This window comes from Pan troglodytes, chromosome 21, assembly GCF_028858775.2.
Source record: "Pan troglodytes isolate AG18354 chromosome 21, NHGRI_mPanTro3-v2.0_pri, whole genome shotgun sequence".
In the NCBI taxonomy this organism is placed as follows: Eukaryota; Metazoa; Chordata; class Mammalia; order Primates; family Hominidae; genus Pan; species Pan troglodytes.
Window position 1 is genome coordinate 65,434,766 of NC_072419.2, and position 22,331 is coordinate 65,457,096.

The 22,331-nt window shown below is 46.8% G+C and overlaps 1 protein-coding gene across 2 annotated transcripts in view; it reads left to right on the forward strand.

Moving 5' to 3' along the window:
* ZNF831 (zinc finger protein 831) overlaps window positions 1–22,331 on the forward strand; it is a 135,723-nt gene that overhangs the window by 12,123 nt on the left and 101,269 nt on the right. Inside the window, exon 2 of one of the 2 annotated variants that reach the window (XM_054674870.2) lies at window positions 10,272–10,415. The gene's annotated coding sequence lies outside the window, so the exon portion shown is untranslated. Of the gene's footprint in view, window positions 1–10,098; window positions 10,416–22,331 lie in introns of those variants that run through there. The other variant, XM_003317033.5, reaches the window with a different exon arrangement.

Sequence of the window (22,331 nt, forward strand, 5' to 3'; positions counted from 1 at the left end):
CAAGACCCTGTCTCAAAAAAAGTTAGTAGGCTGTGTTCCTTATTGGAAGCCCTGGGGAAGAATCCACTTCCAAGCTTATTCAGGTTGTCATCAGAATTGAATTCCACATGGTTGGGGGACTGAGGTCCCTGTTTTCTTACTAACTGTGGGCTGAATACATTGTCAAGGTCTAGAGGCTGCCTCATTCCTTGGCTCATGGCCCCCTTCAAGGCCAGCATAGGCTGTCAAGTCCTTCTCATGCTTCGAGTCTCTCTTCCTTCCCCTCCTGCCTCATCTCCTACCCTCTGCTGCTGCTTCATTGCCCTGCCTTTCTCTTCTGCTTTTAAGGGTTCATGTGATTACTTCAGCCCCAACTTTATAATTGAGAGTATTTTCCCTATCTTAAAGTGAGCTAATTTGTAACCTTAATTCCATCTGCAAAGTCCTTTTGCAGCGGTATCTAGATTAAAGTTTGATTGAATAACCAGGGGATGTGGTTAGAATTCTGCCTTCCACATTACCCAGAAAGTAAATGGTGGGACAGGACACCAGCTCTGTCCTGAGATCCTGGAGCTCAAGATACCCTCTGACACCCAACTGTTGCTGCACTTGCGTGTTCATGTTTAAACCTGCCATGATCCTTTGCGGTAGATACTGTAGCTCCCTCTTGATTGCAGTCCAAAACCTCCCCCCTCCTCTGAGCTTTCATCCTGATATTTGGCTCATTCTAGGATAAAATGTTGGAATTTGGCCATATTCTTTTCTTCCTCACCAGACTCCAGATTTCTGTAAGGCAACATAGCAGAGGCTACAAGTTGTCCCCCAAAATCTTTTTTCCTTTCTATCTCATAGCAACTGATCCCCCAGGTTTTAGCTGGGCACGTGGTTACCCGGAATAGAAATAAAACTTTCTACCTTCTCTTGCAGCTAGGGATGGCCTGATGACTAAATTCTGGTGAAAGAGCTGTGATCAGGAAAGAGTTATGCAGTTTTCATGTCCCACCATTAAAGGGAAGGGGTGCATCCACCTTCCACCCCTTTGTTCCTCCTGGAATAAGCTGGTGAAGCACCTTGGACTATGTGGGCAAGGGCATTTGTTAGGGAGAAAGAGCAACCGGTTAGAAGGAGCCTGGGTCTTTGACTTTGTGGATCCATCACCCACCTCTGGACTGTCTGTGTTGTGATTATTATACAGAAGAAAAATAAACATTCATCTTGCTTAAGCCACTGTTATTTGGGGTCTCTATTACAAAACCCAAACTTTCATCCCAAGACAGGCAAAATCCAGATTTTTTAGATGTTATATGCACTAATATGCCTTTAATATGCTCCCAATACATCTTTTTTTTTTTGGGCATCAATGAAGCGCTGTATACAAGATGAAAAATACCTTGCCTTTCTCACTACATTTTGTGTAATCAGTCTCTATTTCTGTTCACCATTGATGTCAGGTTGGAGAACAGGGAGTGCCAAGATGTTACTTGACATCTCTAGGTCCTCAGAGGTGGTCAGCTTCAAACTCAGACCTTTTTAGGTTCTTTTGGTGGCTCAAACTTTATGGGGTTATCAAAGCTGGAGTCTGCATCAGCTCTCTGCCCCTGGAAGAGTTTCCTTTAATTCCGTAGAAGTTGAGCTGACACAGGGTTAGGGATTCTTGTGTGGAATGGAAGTTGCAAAGCCAGAGTCAACCTGCAGTTTTTAACCTTTGGTTTATGGCAGTATCATGAACATGGCCACATCCTGGCAGAAGCTCCAGGCAGGTGGGAGTGGTGCCAGCAGAGCATTTATAGCAACCAGCACTGGGTGGAGGGACCTGGCAGTGCCCATGTGTTCCCTGGGGCACAGCTGTGTTATTCTAAGATAGGCCTACTCTGACCCTGTGTCACATCCTAAGCCCTTCATTTCAATTCCTGTGTCATTTCTGCACCCACCCCCCAATTCCAAGACTGTGGCCCCTTCCTCTCTTGCTATCCCAGAGAAAATTGCTAAGTTCCTTTGGACTTCATGCATTGGTTACCTGCTTTCAGAAATGCATTATTTCCCAAATCCCAAACACCAGGTGTTAAATGTGTATGAATTACTTGACATATTTAATTGCAGGATTAATGCTGAGACACAGTAATGTATTTAGGGACACATTAGATGTATTATTTTAAAACTGTGATTAACACCGATTTTGGAGCATTTTGGAAGACTAATTAAATGATTGAAAACCACATTCTGGCATTGCAATGTTTGTTCAACAAAAACATTTGTGGAAATTAGGTGTAATTCAACCACCTCATTATACAATTAGTTGTTTAATTCTGTCTGCAGGCATTTGAGGTCATAATCAGGATGAAGCTGTGGCTTCTGGGGCATGACTGGGCTTTAGGATGGGTCTCCCCACTTTCCATGGTGCTGACAGGCTCCTCACTTTCAGGGTGCTGACTGGCTCCCCATGTTTTATGGTGCTGTCTTCCCCTGCCACTAGTCTCTTCTGCCATCCTTCAGTCTCGCTGGCCCCCGTCCCCTGATCACTGTGCTTGTTTGCACCTCACTGCACTCTTGCTTGCTCTCTGCTCTGCCTGTGAGGTCATTGTTACTGTTGTTCAACAAATATTTTTGGTTTTTCTCACAAGCACATAATAGATTATGCTCCATTCCCACACCCCCTCAAAGTTAGGTCTCCCTAGTAACTAAGGCAATGTGGGCAGAGGGACACGTGCCATTTCTGGGCAAAAGCTTTTAGAACCCTGTGGAATTTACACCTTTTCTTTTCCTTTGCCATGGCAACTGGAGATTGTCCAGACAGCAGCTTCTCCATCACTCTGGGGTCTTGAAGTTACCTGCTTATGGACCTGAAGTATAAAGCAGAAACAAACGTTTATTGTTTTAGGCCACTGGGACTTGGAGTGGCTTGGTTCTGCAGCATGATCTAACTGGCCCTGATGGACACAGCCAGCGGATGTTCCCTTGGATTTTTCCTTGATCTTTACTCTCTTATTTTTGAGACTGTTCGCAAATCCCCTCCTCAGAAAGGTCCTCTCTGTCCATTTCCCCAGAGCCACTTTCAATTCTGTTTCCTTCTTTTTTTTTTGACAGCGGTTACTGCCTTCTGACATTATTTTATTTACATTTATAAATAACGTGACAATTTATAAATAAAGTGTTTCTCCATCTCTGTAATTTTGTCATTTGGAGAATGTTATACGTTGAATCATACAGTGTGCGGGACTGTTATTTTCCGCTTAGGCCTTGAGGTTCATCCAACTTGCTGGGTATAACAGTGGTTCCTTCCTTTTTATTGTTGAATAGTATTTCTATGGTGTGGATGTACTATGGTTTATTTAATCATTTACCTGTTGAAGGGCATTTATTTATATCTATAAATACAGTCCACTTACTGTATTTCATTATCTCTGAGATGGAAACTTGAAATAAAAATAATTTTTATTTTCCATTCTTGTTTCTGTTTTTCTGTTTTTACTCCACCCAGCCCCCCTAAAGTTTTTAACATGATTGCTTTTCTGAAATCAGGATGGCTCTTAGAGTCCACAGTGTGCTATTCAGGCCATGACACAGGTGAATTACCTGTGCAGGTGTGAACAACCAAATGACCAGTGAACACATGTAACTAATACGCAACTGACCAGCATCAGTGCACTGGAAAAGAATCCGAGATTGGACAATGGAGCCCTCTTTTAACCCCTATGAATGTCATGGATGTGGGGACAGACTGGAGGACTAGAGCAAGTCAAATATGTTTAGTGACATTGCTGAAGTCAGACCCGAAGCAGAAAAACTGTATATAATTTTAAAGAGTCCTCAAAGCCCAGCACTCTTGACTTTCAATCTTTTTATGGATTCTTTGAAGAAATGCCGTATAATCAGTGCTCGTGGATGAATGCACAGAGGATGATAGAGCATGGAAAAACCCCAAACATTGATGAGTCTGAATTGAACAGTGATTCAGAAGAATTGGACTCAGTGTAAAGTAGTTTGAGGAATAACAACCAAGTTATTTCACTTGTATTTTCATTTTTATGTATGCACAATAGTAATATGTGATAAAAATCTGTCTAATTAAGTCTCAAAGAACTCTTACAATAAGTAAAATTAAAAATTCTAAGTGATAAGAATGCGTTGTGTCGTGGTTTAATTGGCAGCGTATTTTTCTTTCACAGGGGAACAAAAAATAATGGTGCTTCTTGCAACTGTGTTTCTTAGAGGTGATGAAATGTGGTATTTCTTTCAGAGACTGCCCTTATCACAAAGACATCTGCTGTGTCATTCAGTTCAATTTTAGTTGAGTTTAACAAGGCCTCTGGCCATTTAGAAAGCTGGCTCATTTGGACTCAGAGGCTACCGTGATTTTAAATTTGACCAGATACCTGGACTGGAGAAGAGCTAGAGTTTTGTTTCTAGCAAATCCATTGGGTGCCTAAGGTAGGCTGGCCAGAGAGTCTGCTCCTGGTTGAGACTGGGCCCTCCACCCCATGGGAACAGTAAACCACAGAACTTAGGCACCATCACAATTTTTTTCTGCATTCATAAATCACCTGACTACTATTTAATTAATATTCTTCATTTCTGAAGTCTTTTATTTTTCGATAATTATAGATCCACAGGAAGTTGCAAAAATAGTACAGAGAGGTCCCAGGGACCTTTCACCCAGTTTCCTCCAATGCTAACGTCTTATTTAACTATAGAAATTGCCAAACTTTTCAGAGTGACTGTCCCATTTTACATTCACATCAGCAACTGGGTCTGGGTGACCCAGTTTCTCCACATCTTTGCCAGCATTTGGTGTTGTCATTTTTAATTTTAGCCATTTTGATAAGTGTGCAGTGATATCTTATCATGGTTTTACTTTTTCATTTACCGTTGAGTTTGGAAAGTTCTTTATAATATTCTGTCTGGATATTGGCCCTTTGTCAGATATGTGGTTTGTGCAGGGTCTTTTGCAGAGCAATAGTTTTAAATTTTATTTATTTATTTATTGTGGCATCTCACTCTGTCATCCAGGCTGGAGTGCAGTGGCACGATCTCAGCTCACTGCAACCTCTTCCTCCCAGGTTCAAGCAATTCTTCTGCCTCAGCCTCCCGAGTAGCTAGGATTATAGGTGCGCACCACCACACCTGGCTAATTTTTGTATTTTTAGTAGAGACGAGGTTTCACCATGTTGGCCAGGCTGGTCTTGAACTCCTGACCTCAAATAATCTGCCCACCTTGGCCTCCCAAAGTGTTGGGATTACAGGCATGAGCCATGGCACCCAGCCAGTTTTTAATTTTAATAAAGTCTAATTTATTGATTTTTTTTCTTTTATTGATTGTATTTTTTTGTGTGACATCTAAGAAGTCTACTTTGATCTTGGGTCTCAAAGTTTTTCTCCAATTTTTTTCTCTAAAAGTTTTATAGTTTTACATGTAAATCTATGATCCATTTTGAATTACTTTTTGTATAAGGTGTGAGGTGTAGAATAGATTTTTCTTTTCTTTCTTTCATTTTTGCCTACAGAGTCCATTTGCTCCAGCACCGTTTGTTGAAAAGATTATCCTTACTCCGTTAAAATTGCTTTTGCACCTTTGTCAAAATCAGTCAAGCATATTTGTGTGTGTCTATTTCTGGGATCTTTATTCTGTTCTATTGATTTAGGTGTTTTTCTCCATTACCATGGCCCTCTCTGGATTACTGTTGCCATAGAGTGAGTCTTAAAATCAGATAATGTGATTCCTCCAACTTTATTCTCCTTTTCAAAATACTTGAGCTATTCTAGTTCCTTTGACTTTCCATGTAAATTTTAGAACAAAATTAATAATTTTCTTTAAATTGATGGTTACAACTTTATTTAAAAGGAAAACACATAAGTTTGCTATGTCAGCTAGAGCTGTACTGTCAAAGTCAGTTAAAATAAAAATATAACAATTATAGTTTAAAAAAGTATCTGTGAACCCTGTGAAATTATCCCATGAACCCCCAGATTGGCCTGGACCCTCATCTCCCAGCACCCCTGTGTTGGGAAGAGCACTCTGTGGTGAACTGCTGGCTCTACGTGTCTGGGGAAACTCACATGGCTTGGCCGCCTCATTCCGAGCTGGCTCAGTGGTGTCTGTGTGGCCCCACAGCAATCCTCTATGGATGGCTTGCGGCTAATGTATTGACCCAGAGGGCAAGCTCTGCCCAACTGTGAGGCTCCATATGGACTAAGTGAACCAATCAGATCCTCCGTCAACACAGTTGAGTGATGGGTAGTAGAGAGTCAGTAGTTGGCAGGGGGAATAGGGTGGAAGCTATGAAGGAGCAGAGCCATGAAGGAGTGAGGCATGAAGGAATCAGTAGACTCCCATGGAAAGAGTAACTGATTCCTCATGGTGGGAAGCACTTGAGCTGGGAGCCGTACTTCCTTTGGTCTGCCAGCAGCCTGGGAAGGATGGGAAACTAGCCAATGGGCACTGGAGCTGTCCTAGGTCCTGAACAGCCTTCTTTCCTCTGTGAAAGACCTGAATCTGGTTTGTGTTCTCTTCTTCCCCAATACCCCCTACCCCCACCTTTAAGGTAGTGTTTCCAAAGCTTGGGATTCGTAGCCATGGAAGAGCACAAGATGACGTTAGGGTGCACAGAACCTGGGATTAAATAACAACACATCACAGAATCAGCAAGCTACCCCCTTTCCAGTGATCTCAGTGGAATAGGTTGTTAACACCTCGTCCCTCCTAATCCCTTTTAACAAAGAGAGGTGGCCTTGGCTTTACAGCATTTGATGAGGAATGCCTCTAGCAAAAATTTCATAGTGCTTTTCTGTTTTCATTATGGTTTTTGACAGTAATTTGCCTACTCATATTTTCAGTGCCTAGCACATTGTAGAGGTTCAAACTCTCAGCCATTGAATTAATTTGATTATTTTTCATTATTCTTTGATTTTTGTCTTTTTAACCTCAACTGACTATGAACTCCTTGAAGTCAGGGACTGTGCTTTTTATTTTTATTTTTTTTAGACCAGGGTCTCACTCTGTTGCCCAGGCTGGAGTGCAGTGGCACGATCATAACTCACTGCAACCTCGACCACCACCTAGGCTAAAGGGGTCCTCCTGCCACAGCCTCCAGAGTAGCCGGCACCACAGGTGTGCACTACCACACCTGGCTAACTTTTTAATTTTTGTAGAGATGGGGTCTCGCTCTGTTGCTCAAGCTGGACTTCAACTTCTGGCCTCAAATGATTCTCCCACCTTGGCCTCCCAAAGTGCTTAGATTACAGGTGTGAGCCACTGCACCTGGCCCTGCTTTTGTTTTTTATTTGCCATTTTGCTCCTAGGGCCTAGAAAAGTGCTCAAATACACAACCATTGCTTGTTCTGGTGAGTAAGTAGGCAGGTGGAGAAGACACAGGAAAGTTGAGTCTAACAGGCTGGGCTTGGTCTCCATGCTGATACCCAGAGGTAGCTGATGGAACTGGCTAGTGTGAGTCCCGTTCAGAGTCTATGTCAGAAACTTAGCTGGTCGTCCCTTCCTTGAAAGCATTATTGGAAGAACAGTGAGCTGTGTACTTGTTCCTCACACAAGCCTCTCTCCCTTCCCTCCTGGGCTGGGCCTTGCCTTCGCTCCAGCCATGGCAGGCCTGGCCCTACCTGGCTCTTCAGAGCTCTCACCCACCTGGGACTTCTCTGCCGTGGAAGAAAAAACCATGTCCTGGGCCTGTGGAATTGGAATTGCACCTTCGGGGTCCTTCTGGGGAGGAGGATGGGTTTCCCGATCAGAACATGGCCAGATTTTCTTCTTAAAGGCTGGATGGTTGGCCCGAGGATCAGTCTGAACTTTAACTTCACTTTCTCCTTTTCTTGGCCTCTAATAATTCAGTGTGTGCTGAGGATTATATTGCAAGTCTGGCCCAGGATTTCTTTAAAAGAAAATCCCCAACCAGGCTGGACACATTACTGTTGTCAGCATGACCGGTAGCCTCCTTCAGAGTGAAGGTCAACAAATAATTTTCAGCTTTGTTTAAAGCCACTTTAATGGATTCTATAAAATGCTCTAATTACCAGTGATTATCCGCTGAGTGCTCGCAAGCTTTTTAAAGCTTTTCTGTGCCCATTTCACTCTGTTCACACAGAGTTCAAGTTGTCTGATGTACTTAAGCAAGAGGAGGCATTTTGTTTCTTTCTACTTCTTTTTTTTAAAATCATGTAATTTGGAGTGTTTTTAAGGCAGGCCAGCTTTCTCTTTTTTTCATCTGAAGCAGAGTTTTTACTCTGCTTTCCATCTGTTTCCATCTTGTCACCCAACAAGAAATTAAATGCCATTTAAATGATATGACAGTCGCTTCCTTACCACACACAGTAGAACATAACTGCCTTCAATGTGCACAGGATTCTCACAGGTGTCGTCTCAGTTGAGCCCCACAGAAGGAGGCTGGAGGGGTTGCTGAGGCTGGGATTCCTCACCTTCTGCACTCCTGACATGGAAGCCTTGATCAGTTCTCTGTGGTGGAGGCGTCCTGGGCATTGTAGGGTGCTTAGCAGCATCATTGGCTTCTACCCGCTAGAGGCCTAGCACCCTGCCCTAGTTATGACAATTAAAAATGTCCTCAGACATTACCCAATGTCCCCAGAGGGGAAAAAATATCACTGTTGGTTGAGAACAGTTGACTTAACCCATTTTCATATGAGGAGATGGTGACGGGAAGGGCTTGCCCGAGGCCCTACAGATGGCGTGCTGTGGAGGGTCTGTCAGCCTCTTCTGTTGCTGCACTGATGACTCATAGAAACCCTCAAACCCAGCAGAGGCACCATTCTTTCCTCTCCTACCCCCTGTGTCAACCTCCCTGCCTCTCGTCCTGGTAGAGTCACTGCCAACATAAGTGCGTCTTTTCAGCAAATGTGTCTTCTGGAGTTGATGTGTTTCAGGCTTCTGTTCTTCTGCCTCCTAAGTTTCATGTCCTAGAGGACATCTCATTTAATTTTTATAGTGTCCAGAAGACTGTCTGGAGGGCTCTTGGGCAGGGAGGGCCTGTGAATTTGTCCCACAGTGCTTGTTCCTGTTACCTGGCCACAGGCTGCCCCCATGCATGGGCAGGAGCAGTGAGGAGCAGACCTGCTGGGGTGGGAGGGAAGATGTACTGACAGTGACCCACAGTTCTGAGAAATCATCTGTGGATGGTCCGGTTCACGCTCTGTTCATGAACCACAGCCACAGTCTCATGTTCATTGATAACCATTTGTGGCACCTTGGTTAATTCCAAGCTGATAGTGTCCTTAGATGGTGAACTTTGACTGGACCCTTTCCCCACATGTATCCTTTCTGGCCCAATCTTGCTCTCTGGCTAAAATAATTGACTTGAGTCGCGTTACCATTGGACTGAGGGACGGAAGATTGTGTGTGTGTTTGTGTGTGTCATTGTCTTTGTTAAGGGAGAGGAGGGGTCGGTCCTTTAAGGTCTTACCCTTTTTGAAAATGTTGGATTAAACAAGGTAAAACAAGATTCTTTATTGCAGGACTTCTCAGAGCCTTTACCTGGTAATGTGCTCTATGATTATTCCAGAGCAATACAGGCCGCAACATTTCCCAAAGTCATTTGACCACAAGACCTCTTGTCTTTTCATGGAGTATCACATTCCACTGTGTGCATGATGTTCTGCGGGAAAAGTGTCACCTAGATGTGAAAGGACACCTCACCCCACTTTGTGTTTGGCCATTTCTAAGGTGGCTTTGAAACTAGGAAGGATGAAAGAATGTCAGATATGGAAGCCCACACCCTCTTTTGGTTTGGTGGCTCTCAGTGGCTGGATTCTGAGCAAGACCCTGGAGGAGAGAAAATCCTTCTCACATGACTGGACATTCCCAAAGCTGGGGGAGTTGGTCTGGAAGACCTGATTTCCCTGTCCATGTGAGTGGCCGTGGGAGTGGTATGGTCGGAAAAGAGGGGACCAAGGGAGCCCAGACAGAGAAATGCCCACCCTCACCCTCCTCCTCCTCAACTGAAGAGGAGAGGTGCAAGGGGAAAGAGTGCAGGAAGAGAAAGGAGAACAGAAGTTTCCATTTGTACCGGATGGTTTTGTTTTTTTATCTGTTTGCAAATGTTCAGTGTAATGGTTTGAAACCCAGCCGTGTAGCTGCCGCCGCCCACACACAGAGCTGCCGTGGCACTGAGCTTCAGCAGGCAAACCATATCACCAGCGTCGGCCATTAAACCCGAGCCCACACCAGGGCAGGCTGCACACCTACCCCCGGTGTCCCTCTGCCACCCCCACCGCCCCAGCAACCCCGACACCCACCACCCTCCACACACACAATTTTTCTTTTTTTAAATTTCCAGCAGTCGGTTTTTCTCTAGAGAAGGCATAAAGAGAAGCAGAGGCAGAGATGGGACGAGCAGGGAGAATGCTCCTGCCTCATCGGAGCCACCGGTTTTCGGGAGAGAGCGGCAGCCCCCACCTGCCTGTGGACTGAGCACTTAAAGGTGAGAGAGGACTTTGTGATTTCTTTGTGCACCTGGAGGTCTGGGATGCAAGGCCAGATGAAGGGATCTTAATCATTGAGCCTGGTCTGTTGCCTCCCGAGTGATTCTATCAGGCAAGCATGATGGATGATTCCTTCCAAGCACACGCAGTTATCTCTGACACGAGCCCCGCTCAGGTCCCCGTGAGATCTCTTGAACCAAGGGGCTTCTAGCCCCTCCTCCTCACCTTTCAGCACAGCCTTGTAAACCTCAGATGTGGATGAAGGTGCCGTCCTGCCTTTGACTTGACCTGTTGATTTCCAACCGGGGCTGCTGGCCCTTCCTCTCTAGAGTGAGTAGTGACTCACACTTTTGGGGCCCTATGAAATGGTCCTCCATCCAAGGGGCTTTGGGAAGCCTGTTTCCCTAGTGGCCCCAAGCCCAGTAATCAAAAGCAATCAGACCCAGCTGTCCAGCTAATTTTTTTAAAATAGGCTTCCTTCCTAGTAGAAATCAACAAAGTCTAAAATAGAAGGGACTCTAATAGGAAATGAAGCTGCAGAGTTCTGTGTGGAATGCAACAGGCAGGGACCTCGGCATGGAAAATACTAAGTGCAGATTACATGGCTGACAACCATGGGAGCAGGAGAAGGAGTAATCTCCTTGCTTATCGAGCATGTCTCTGGGTCGGAGGGGAGCTGAGTGGGGACATCGCTTCTGGAAGGTTTAGACCTTTCACCAAGAAGGAGAGGAAAAAGGAAGAACAACAAAGATGGAGAAAAGGGGGAAAAAGGGCCGTAATGTAATGTACATGTAGAAGAGAAGCAGACAAAAAGCTCCAAATTCTGTGCAGTCAGGGGATGAATCAGTTAGTAAAGATCTATTTTTAGTTTCCAAGATCTGCTGTTACATTTTGCCTGGCATTAATTAATGTCACAGGCATGTTCCATGCACAGGCTCTGAAGGGCCCTCGCGTGTCACTCTAGCTGGAGGTACCAGCCCTTCTTAATGGGAGCTCTCCAGTCCTTTGGGGTCTGGTCTCTGACACAAACATGTGTCCAGAATGTTCTGCTCTCTGACCTTGTCCCCTCTGGGTGTATCCGTTAATCTCCTCACTCTGGCCCTTGGATGTCTGGCCAGTGGCCAAGGGAGAATTGCAATTGTTATACTTTGTTTTTTAAAAGGAAAGGCTGTACAAGCTGAAATTGGGAAAAGGCAAAGATGTTGGATCCTGGCTTAGAATTTAAAGAAAAGGCTTTGAGGGCAGCTCTCCTACCACAAGGAAGAATGAGGCCCCCCTCATCTCCAAACAAGGCTGATTTTGACAAATCAGATATCATAACTGGAGAACATCTTCCAATATAGTTTAGGCAAAGTGTAATATGTTAGCAAGAACTAATGATATGACTGGGGTTGATCAGATGTTGGCTGAAGTTGTGTGTGAGACTAATTATCTCCAAAAAACCTGTTCATATTTCAGAGGCGAGGCTGTAAATCTGAAGAGCAGCTGAAATGCAGGCATGATTGTACGCATGAAGCCTTGCTTTCTGTGGTGGTAAAAGGGGGGATTACAGGCCAGAATGAAAAACCCAAGGCCACGTGGCAGCACACTGTTGGGACAGCTGTTTTTGTACATTTGCACCAATTATTAGATCAATAAGAAAGTATGACTACATCATGGACCCTAATTAGAAGAGACGTCCCTTATACTCTCTGAAATGTTTGAGAATATTCGCCTACTAACCTAGAGCCTGATGGGGCCATTGACGCTAATTGTTAAGTGCCGTTGGTCAAGGCCAATGCATAGTCTTCGTTTAGTCCTAAGTCATTTGTGGTCGGCCCATCCAAGACAGGGACACGGACAATCTCATCAGAGTAGGCTGGGAGGGTTTCCATGATGGAATGGGGCTGGCCTCTCTGTTGAGGGGGGATATCCAAGGGGTGCACATGAGCTCTGAGGACCAGTGGCAAAGTCCCTGTTCAGTCCTTGGGAAGCATCACCACTGCTACATTTCTGATGTTCTGAAGATGGGTTAGAACAGAGCGTGAGAGCAAGCAGGGTGCTGACTCTGGGTCTCATGTCTTGAGGCTCAATTCCATCCTGTCACCCAGCCAGGAGATTCAGAGGTCCTGCAGCCTCCTACCTCAGAACCACATACCTGGTGAGAGTTCTGCCCTCCTGACCACAACACCCCTGCACCTTGGACACAGCTTACCACATCCTTCCCCAGAGCATCTTGTGCCTTGGAGAGCAGGTGCAGTTGCAGCGTTCTGGGCTGCGGGCACTCGAGTTCAGCCCTGGCCAGAGGCCGTGAGGGGCAGAGCCAGGGGATGGTGTCTCCATTGGTAACGAGGGTCTCCATCCCTTCCAGGCTGGCCGTGTCTGTGGCCACAGATGAATAGGATGGGTGCCCATCTTGATGGGTCAGACAAGGTAAGGGCTCTCAGACCCCATCCTCTGTTTGAGATCAGACCAGAGGTGCCATCAGAAAATCAACTGAAGATTAACCAGCTTCCTCTGGTGCTCAAAACCTAGACTCCCTTTGCTGCTTTGCAATTTCTTTCTGTGTGTGGAGGTCTGATAAGCCAGACGAGATGAAGGGATGTTAATCCTTGGGCCCAGTCTCAATGGCAAACTTCCAATTAAAGAAGATGTGACTGTGGCCTGGGGCTGTGCCAAAGAAGGGCTTTGCTTATGTGTCTTTGTCTAATCTCTGTAATGGCCCCATGTGGTTGGCGCCTTCCCCAATACCATTTTATGGAGGAAGAAACGGAGTCTTATACATTTTATTTTACTTTTTGCATTGTATCTTAAAGATATAAAACTTTAACCTTATACTCCATAATATATCTATTGATCTTACTATAAAATAAGATCTCCCTCCTCCAAAAAAAATCGTGAAGGAAAAGGGTTCCCTCCTGAGTGAGCGCCAAAAGCCTGGGCTTGGCCTGTCGGAGAGAGAGGCTGCAGAGCCCCTGTATGGAGAGCAGACACCATCCACAGGGCCCCCAACACACGTTTCATGCCTGAGCCTTGTCCCTGTGATGTTGACACTGTGCGGATGGCGGGGCTGGAACTTGCCCTGAGGGCCCCAGGGAATCCGGCAAGGCCCAGTCTCCACTGCCTTTTTCTGTGGAATGTTCCAGCTGGCCGGTGTGCACAGGGAAATCTGAGCCGAGGCCCTGAGGGGGGCTGTCGTCCCACACAGGGCTAAGGCTCTCCAGGGAGCCTCAATGGCTGGACCCCCATCCAACGCCAGCGCCAGCCCCCTTTGCCCCGCCATGGCCCGCCTTTTCCTCTGTGACCTGCTACGGGCCTCACATCCTGAGAGGAGCCCTAGAAACGGGCTCTGTTGATAAAAACACACATACCCTTTGCCACAGGAAACGTGGCCTCACGTTCACAATGGTAACCACCAGGCTCCTCACAGAAACCAAAGAGGAACAGATTTTAGATTTTTACCTCAATTAGGAAACACATGTTCTCTCTCTCTCCTTCCCTCCCTCTCTCCTCTCAGCAAGTCTCAATTTTCCTCACATGCAACCTCTGCCCTCCCTATCCTAGATTGGGAAGCTGCACATTTAGGAAACAGAGACCGTGTTCCTTTGAGTTTAGGTAAAAACTGTGAGAAAACAGGATATAAGTCGTAATGGAAACCAGTGGACCTCGGGTCACAGGTAGGGTTGTCAGATAAAATACAGGATGCCCCGTTAAAATGGGAATTTCAGGTGAACAATGAATACTTTGTTAGTATAAGCGTGTCCCAAAGACTGCACAGGATATACTTAAACTAAAATATTTATTATTTCTTCGAAATTCAAATTTAACTAGGCAATCCTGTGTTTTTATAGATCATCTATGAACAGTAACCACAGCATAGGGGACCCACCGTATGAGACTCAGAACCATCATCTGGGAAGAACGTTGAGGCAAACTTCTCCATCCAGATTAATTCCTGACCTTCTGAGAATAACAAACAGCCCACTATGCTGTGGCCAGTACTCCGCGCCAGCACACGCTGTCATTTTGTGGGCAAGGAGCTCTCCTTGAGTCTGCCCAACGGAGGTGTGTAGTGATTTGTTGTCCAGGAGAGAAACAGAGGCTCAGGGAGGTTGGTGTGGCGCACCCAAACACTCAGTCAGCTCCTGGCCTGTCTCTCTGCATAGTACTCGCTGGCTGTGGGCGGGCGGGCAGTGCCAGCTTCAGAGGAGCAGTAATAACAGGTTAGCTTGGAAGTTCTCCTTGCAGAGATGGGAACGGCTGTGTCAACCATGCAAATTATATGCAAATACACTTGGCCCGCCTGCCCAGATGGGAGACCCATGAGCACAGCCTCCAGCCGTCCATGGGTTTCCGATAGGGCAGGGGTACCGGGCTGATAGCGGCTGGGTCTCTGGAGAGGCCCATGTTCCCGGTACATGTGGGCTGGGACACATGCACACACTTACTTTCCTGGTGTGGATGAAGATGCCAGGAGGCTAGCATGGAGGTGGATGCCTAAGGCTGGAGGGGGTGTGTTGATGCGTGCATGACCTGCCACCCTGATCTGTGTATTCCCAGCAAGCCACATGGCTTCTCTCTCCTGGGATAACCCTTCCTGAGGCTCCAGCACCCATCTCTGGACAGAAGGAAATGGCCCTTTCCCTGGGCACCCTCCTGCTGAGATGCCACAGGACTGCAGACCTTTGAGGAGAATAATCCTAACCACAGTGATGCTACTGTGAGCGTTGACCAGGTGTTTATGATACACCTGACCCTGTGCTAGCATCTTGTGCTTAATTCTCCCACGTGCCTGGGGCTCTTGTTGCCCTGACTTGACAGATGAAAACCTCGAGGCTTAGAAAGGTAAAATAACTTGGCCACAAAGGTAAAAGATACCGAGCCAAGATTCCACCTGAGTTCTGCAGGCCGGTCAGGTGAATCGCTGCCAGGTGAATGAGGGATGGCTTTCAACACCAGCTCCTGGGCGTGGACTTTCTGAAGAGAGCACTGTTTTGAAAAGTCCTTTATGGAGATTTGTAGTAGTTTTAGCTAAGATTGTTTTGTATTTGTGCTCTTAGAGTTAGTAGGGTTGGCCTCAAATACTGGTGCCGGCTGAGCCCCATGTATTGGAGATGTTCTCCACGAGGGAACGCTGAACCTTCGGGAGACCCATAGGAGGTGGCTGCCCAGCCCCTCTGTCTAGCGATGCTGCAAGGGGAAGGTGTACACCAAAGGCGGGGCTTGATTGAATGGTTGAACATGCTGGTGTGGGGGCCATATAGCCTCAGCCACAGGTTGTCTTTGCCAGTCTCTGGCTGAGTGGTTTGGGGCGAGCTGCCTCACCACTATCAACCTCCTTTCCTCATCTGTTAAGCAATATTTGTGATGACAGCACCTCCCTCACACCCCAGCTTGGAGATTTCACTAGTCTGTTGCCTGATCAATCATAATAGTTATTAGTCATTGCTGTTTGCCAGGTACCAGCTTAGGTGCTAGAAAGAGCTAGTAATGAGAAAAAAAGTACAGCGCTCACTTTTGAAGATCTTAGGAGTCCAGAGAGCTAAGCTAAATCCAGTACAATGTAAGACAGGCATAAATTCACCTAAAAGTGTCACAGGGACCCTGCTGCTGAGGTTCGGGAGGGGGAGATCACCACTCACAGGGGGTTGGGGGTTTCCAGAGGCCTTTGTTGAGGGTTTCCAGAGGCCTTGGTTGAGGAGGCAGCGAGTAGGTGGACAGGTGGATTTGGGTTTGTGGATCAAGAGAAGGAAGGGAATTCCTGGCTGAGGAACAGCATAAGCAAAGTGTGGAGGAGAGCCTGGGGGCCTTTGGTTTGATTGGAGGGTGCACGCATCCATCCGTGCATGCCGGGGCAGTGGGCTTGGAGCTGGCGAATAGGGTACAAAGTCCCTGCTCTTATGGGGATTGCGACGTTAAGCAAGTAATGATACATTTAATTTTTTAATTGCAGCTGTGATGAGCTCTGGGGAATCTGAGCTGCTCAGGGAGCAGGTGCCCGAGGCTTCCCTGAGGGCATAAGTGAAGCTTGAGTAGGAGGCAGTAGGGAATGGAAAGAGCACTTCAGGCCTTGAGTACAGCTCCCTTGGGGCCCCTGACATGGGCCAGCATCCAAGGAGCCAAAAGGCCAGTATGTGGCTGTGCTGCAGGCAACCAGAAGTGGGGCTTGGGAAGTGGCTGAGGAGGTGGGCAGAGGCTGGCCTACATGGGCCCTGCTAGGTGGAGGACATTACTTTGTTCCAAGAGTGACGAGGCTACTACAAGGTTTTAGCTAGAGTGGGGATGTGTGGGTGGACTTCTGTGTTTAAAAAAGATCCCTCTGCTGGTGGTGGAGAAGGCTTTGCATGTAGCAGGGGTGAAGGTGAAGGGAGGAAACTGGACTTTGGCCAGCTGTGGACTGTACAACTTGACCAAAATCCCACTTTGCCATCGCCACCATCCTCAGTCCAACAGACTCAACAACTCACTCTTTCCCACCTGAGCAGTGTCTCATACAGTCCCTGTTCCTGAGCTCAGCACCCACCTGATTTTCCCACCACCCTTGCTGCCGAGCACACGTGCATTGGCCCCCAGCCCGCATGCTCTGTGTTCTTCCCAACAGAGCCAAATCCTGTGGAACTGGACCCGGAGAGAACAGGAAGGAGTCAACAAGATCTTAAGCCTGCTCCAGACCCCTTGCCTGACTTTTGAGAAGGTCAGGGCCCGATTTCTGTTTGTCCCTCCTCCCTGGGCTGGGCGCATCTTCCTGGGACAGCCTCCCCCTGGGAGCGGAAGGCTTGGCAGGAGCAGTGGATTGCCTCATTGAGGGAGTGAGTGCCAAGGCACACAGGGCCAAGCGCTTATTCGTGCTGGAAGCTGCCCTGGCAGCCTGGGTGCCCCGCTGCCAAGAGCTGATTGGAAGGCTGGACGGACATGTTCAATGGTTCCGGGGGCTCACCAGCACACCCTATGAAGGGCAAATGTGGTTGGGGGCTGGTGACCCCATCAAGCTGAACTCCAGGAGGTCAAGGACAGGGCAGGAGGAGGCTTTGGCCAGCATAGTCTTGGAGAGGGAATTACTGTCCTGCTACTTTGTACTGTAGCAAACTCTTTGAAAAAGCCACAAGCAATTTTTGCTCTCCCAAAATAGCTGAGAGATTCCATTGGACAATTGCTTACCAAGTACCTACTTGGAGCTGGGCTAAGAAAGAGAAATTTTCATCTACTCCTTCAAGGAGCACATGGTCTGATGAGAAAGCCTGACGTATAAACCAGTCATTACAGGGCACTGTCCTGTTCAGGTGGTGAGGAGTGACTATGGTGGCACAGGACCCTAGAGGTGGTGGAGACTCCTGCAGCCTGGTGGGTTGGTCATGCTTCACAGAGGATGCTAGAAAGAGCTAGTCATAAAAAAAGTGAAGCTCTCACTTTTGAAGATCTTAGAGTCCAGAGAGCTAAGCTAAATCCACTACAATGTGAGACGAGCCAAGATTCACCTAAAAGTGTCACAGGGACCCTGCTGCCGAGGTTTGGCAGTGGGGAGATCACTTCTCGCAGTGGGTTGGGAGAGCCAGATTTGGTTTTCCCATGTAGGATTGGGGAAAGACATACATGCAGAGACTAAGTGCTTCTCCAAGAATGCACACATGCTCATTCACACGTGTTAGTAACCCACGTAGAAGGTACACATAACCGTGTTGGGATAGGACCCAGGTGGTGCAGTCCCAGAGCAGTAAGCAGAAAGCACCATAACTCAAGCTCTCTGCTCGAACCCTGTGAAGCCGAAGCGGTCTCTACCCCAATCCCCTGTGATTGGTACCTCCTTTTCCTTCCACTTTCCTCCCATCCTGCAGCAACTCCAGTGTCCCTCTTCTTCAGACTCCATGAGAAGTTCCTCCTTTTGCATTGCCCTTGCTGCTTCTCTTAATGACTTTCTCTCGGAGACAAGTCCTATGCCACTTGGAACAAAACTTCTCCTGTGGCCTAAGCTCTGTGTCATCTGTCCCCGGCATGCTGCCTGGCTTCTCTCCTCGCTCTGCCCACTTTGTGGGGACCCTGACAACTCATGAGCCTTCTGCTGGTTTCTGCATCGCAGGGAAGAGTGCCCATTTAGCGCCTTGGCACTCACCGCACCGTCTTTTGCCCTTTGCCCTCAGATGTGCCTGGGGCTGAATCTTTCTTATCTCCCAGGTCTGTCTTCATAGACGGCCTCCTACCCCTCCCCTGTGACTCATCATCATACCACTCTATTCCTTTTCCTTCATTGCGATTTTCTCTAAAATCACTTCACTCATGTATGTATTTTCCTATTTATACCCGTCTCTCACACTGAAATGTCAGTCCCATGACGGCAAGGGGGCCGCTTTCTTATTCTCCCCTGATCTTACAGCCGTGAATGAAACTTGGGATGTGCTGGGGAGTCAGTCAGTATTTGCTGGACAAGTAACTTGAATACAGTTTCCCTGACACCTGGGAGGGATAATGTCTTCCTCTTTCATAGCTTTTTTTCATTACAATCTGCCTGTTTGGCTTTTGTCATTGTTTCCCAATTATCTTGATTATACCTCATACAAAAGATTATAGAACAGTCTAGTAAAGGCAAAACCTCTCAGAAGTAGGAGGAAGGGAAGGAAGAGATTGGACAAAGCCAGAACACTTGTTAGCAGGCAGGAAAGCAGGCAAGGCTGGGCACATGAATGCACTAATATTTTTGTCTGCGTGCAGCTGCGTCTCTGTCTGCACATACATGCCTAGAGCACCCTGATGTGAATGGGAGCAGCTGGGATTTGGTGTTTTGGGTGACTGGCTGGGCTCTGGTGAGAGGTGGGTTTGTTCCCATCTTGCTCATTAGCTGGTCAACTTTTCTTGCTCTGTGATCTTTAGAATGAGGGCGTAGCAAATTGGTTTTAGCTCAGGTGCTAAATCTTACTGGGAATGATTGCCTTGGAAGTCCAGGTAAAGCTGGCTTCCGCTGCCCAGCGCAGCAGGGAGGAGTGCTGGGGCCAGGACGCACTGTCCACCCTGAGTGTAGGAAGGAGAGAAGGGGCACCGTATTGTGATGTGGCTGCATTAGATAATCCCTGAAGCACTGTTGGCTCTAAAATTCCAAAAGTCTCCCCTCCTTTGGGAATGGTAAGAGATGGGTTGGAGACCCTGAGTGAAAGGAACAATTCTCCTCCGCTGGGAAGACTTCATCTTCAGAGTCTGGCCTTGAGACATGTGCCAGAAAGCCCCTCCTAGAGAGGAAGGAGTAGGGTCCACCCAAAGGTACATGATGAGTTGTGTGCTTCCCCTCATGCTCAACTGAAGACTAGAGAGGAAGGAGTAGGGTCCACCTAAAGGGTCATGATGAGTTGTGTGCTTCCCCTCATGCTCAACCGAAGACTAGAGAGGAAGGAGTAGGGTCCACCTAAAGGGTACATGATGAGTTGTGTGCTTCCCCTCATGCTCAACCGAAGACTAGAGAGGAAGGAGTAGGGTCCACCTAAAGGGTACATGATGAGTTGTGTGCTTCCCCTCATGCTCAGCCGAAGACTAGAGAGGAAGTAGTAGGGTCCACCTAAAGGGTACATGATGAGTTGTGTGCTTCCCCTCATGCTCAACCGAAGACTAGAGAGGAAGGAGTAGGGTCCACCTAAAGGGTACATGATGAGTTGTGTGCTTCCCCTCATGCTCAACCGAAGACTAGAGAGGAAGGAGTAGGGTCCACCTAAAGGGTACATGATGAGTTGTGTGCTTCCCCTCATGCTCAACCGAAGACTAGAGAGGAAGGAGTAGGGTCCACCTAAAGGGTACATGATGAGTTGTGTGCTTCCCCTCATGCTCAACCGAAGACTAGAGAGGAAGGAGTAGGGTCCACCTAAAGGGTACATGATGAGTTGTGTGCTTCCCCTCATGCTCAACCGAAGACTAGAGAGGAAGGAGTAGGGTCCACCTAAAGGGTACATGATGAGTTGTGTGCTTCCCCTCATGCTCAACCGAAGACTAGAGAGGAAGGAGTAGGGTCCACCTAAAGGGTACATGATGAGTTGTGTGCTTCCCCTCATGCTCAACCGAAGACTAGAGAGGAAGGAGTAGGGTCCACCTAAAGGGTACATGATGAGTTGTGTGCTTCCCCTCATGCTCAGCCGAAGACTGAAATTCCCAGCGCTTAGAAGCAAGTCCCGTAAAAAGCTGTATGTATTTAACATACACTGTATGACTTTAGGGATAAGTATGCACCTGTGAGACCATCAGCACCATTAAGGCCGTAGACATATTCACCTCCCAAAGTTTCCTCTCGCCTCCTTTATTATTATCTGTGGCCAGAAAACATAACATATGATCTACTGTCTTAGAAAATTTTAAGTACGTGGGCTGACTGCAATGGCTCCCGCCTGTAATCCCAGGGAGGCTGAGGCGAGCGGATCACCTGAGGTCGGGAGTCTGAGACCAGCCTGGCCAACATGGTGAAACCTTGTCTTTACTAAAATAGAAAAAAATTAGCCAGGCTTGGTGGTGGGAGCCTGTAAACCCAGCTACTCGGGAGGCTGAGGCAGGAGAATGGCTTGAACCCAGGAGGCGGAGATTGCAGTAAGCCGAGATTGCACCACTGCACTCCAGCCTGGGCGACAGGGTGAGACTCTGTCTCAAAAATAAATAAATAAATAAATAAATAGAAAAGAAAGAAAATGTTAAATAGGCAAAACAGACACTCTGCTGTGTACTAGGCCTCCAGAACTTAGCCATCTCGCATAACTGAAACTTTGTACCCTTTGACCCTCACCTTCCCCATTTCTCCTCCCTTACTCCCTGGTGATCACCACTGGACTCTCCGCTTCTATAAGTTTGACTGTTTTAGATTCCACATAGAAGTGACATCAGATAGTATTTTTCTTTCTCTGCCTGGCTTATTTCACTGAGAATAACGTCCTCTGGGTCCCTCTATGTTATTGCAAAGGCAGAATTCTTAAAAGGTGGAATAAACATCTCAACTGAATATTTTTTTAAAAAGAAGAAAGAACTTTAAAACAATTCTTTAAAATTTTATTTTATTTTTTTACTTTTTATGGGCACATGGTAGGTGTATATATTTATGGGATACGTGGGATATTTGGATACAGGTATGCAGTGTTTAATAACCACATCAGGGTAAATGGTGCATCCATCACCTCAAGCATTTATCATCTCTTTGTGTTATAAACATTCTGATTATACTCTTTTAATTTTTAAATGTGCTATAAATTATTGTTGACTGTAGTCATCCTGTTGTGCTATCAAATTCTAGCTTATTCATTCTAACTATAGTTTTGTACCCATTAACCATCCCCACTTTCCCCCCACTCCCCTACCCTCTTATCTCTGTGAGTTCAATTGTTTTAATTTTTACCTCCCACAAATGAGTGAGAAAGAAGAAAACAAAATTAAAAACTAAAATGAAAACAAGTCCTACTGAAAGTGTGGGGGCGGATCCGTGTGCTAAGGGAAGAGGGAAATGAGGCTAGGCTCACTCTTTCCTCCGGCTGTGGATGGGATTCTGAACTCTGGCTTGGGAGGCAAATTGGGTGGCTTATCATTTGAGCCCTGCCACCTTCCAAAAAGGATTTGAGGGGACTTACAGTGAGAACATACTCAGAGGATAGACAGTGAGAAATAAAACCAGAGTGAAAGATCATAGGCCACCAAAAGGAAGAGAAAACCAAACCCTGGGAAGGGCCAGGGTCTCTCAGGCCAGGACTTGGATTCAAGGAACAGTCATCATTTAGTTTCATAAGGACAAAGGATTCTTGGCTTGGAGAAGAGTTGGCAGAGGCTAATATACAAATCTGTGTTTAAATCTGTTTATTGAAATGTTTAAACATATTGTTTTTGTAAATACATCCAACAGACACTGATTAGCCAGCCCCCCAAGTGATGGGTGTGGCAGGGTCCCAGCCCTGCCATTTTGTTCCCCATCTGGGCCAGTAAACTCTTCCCTT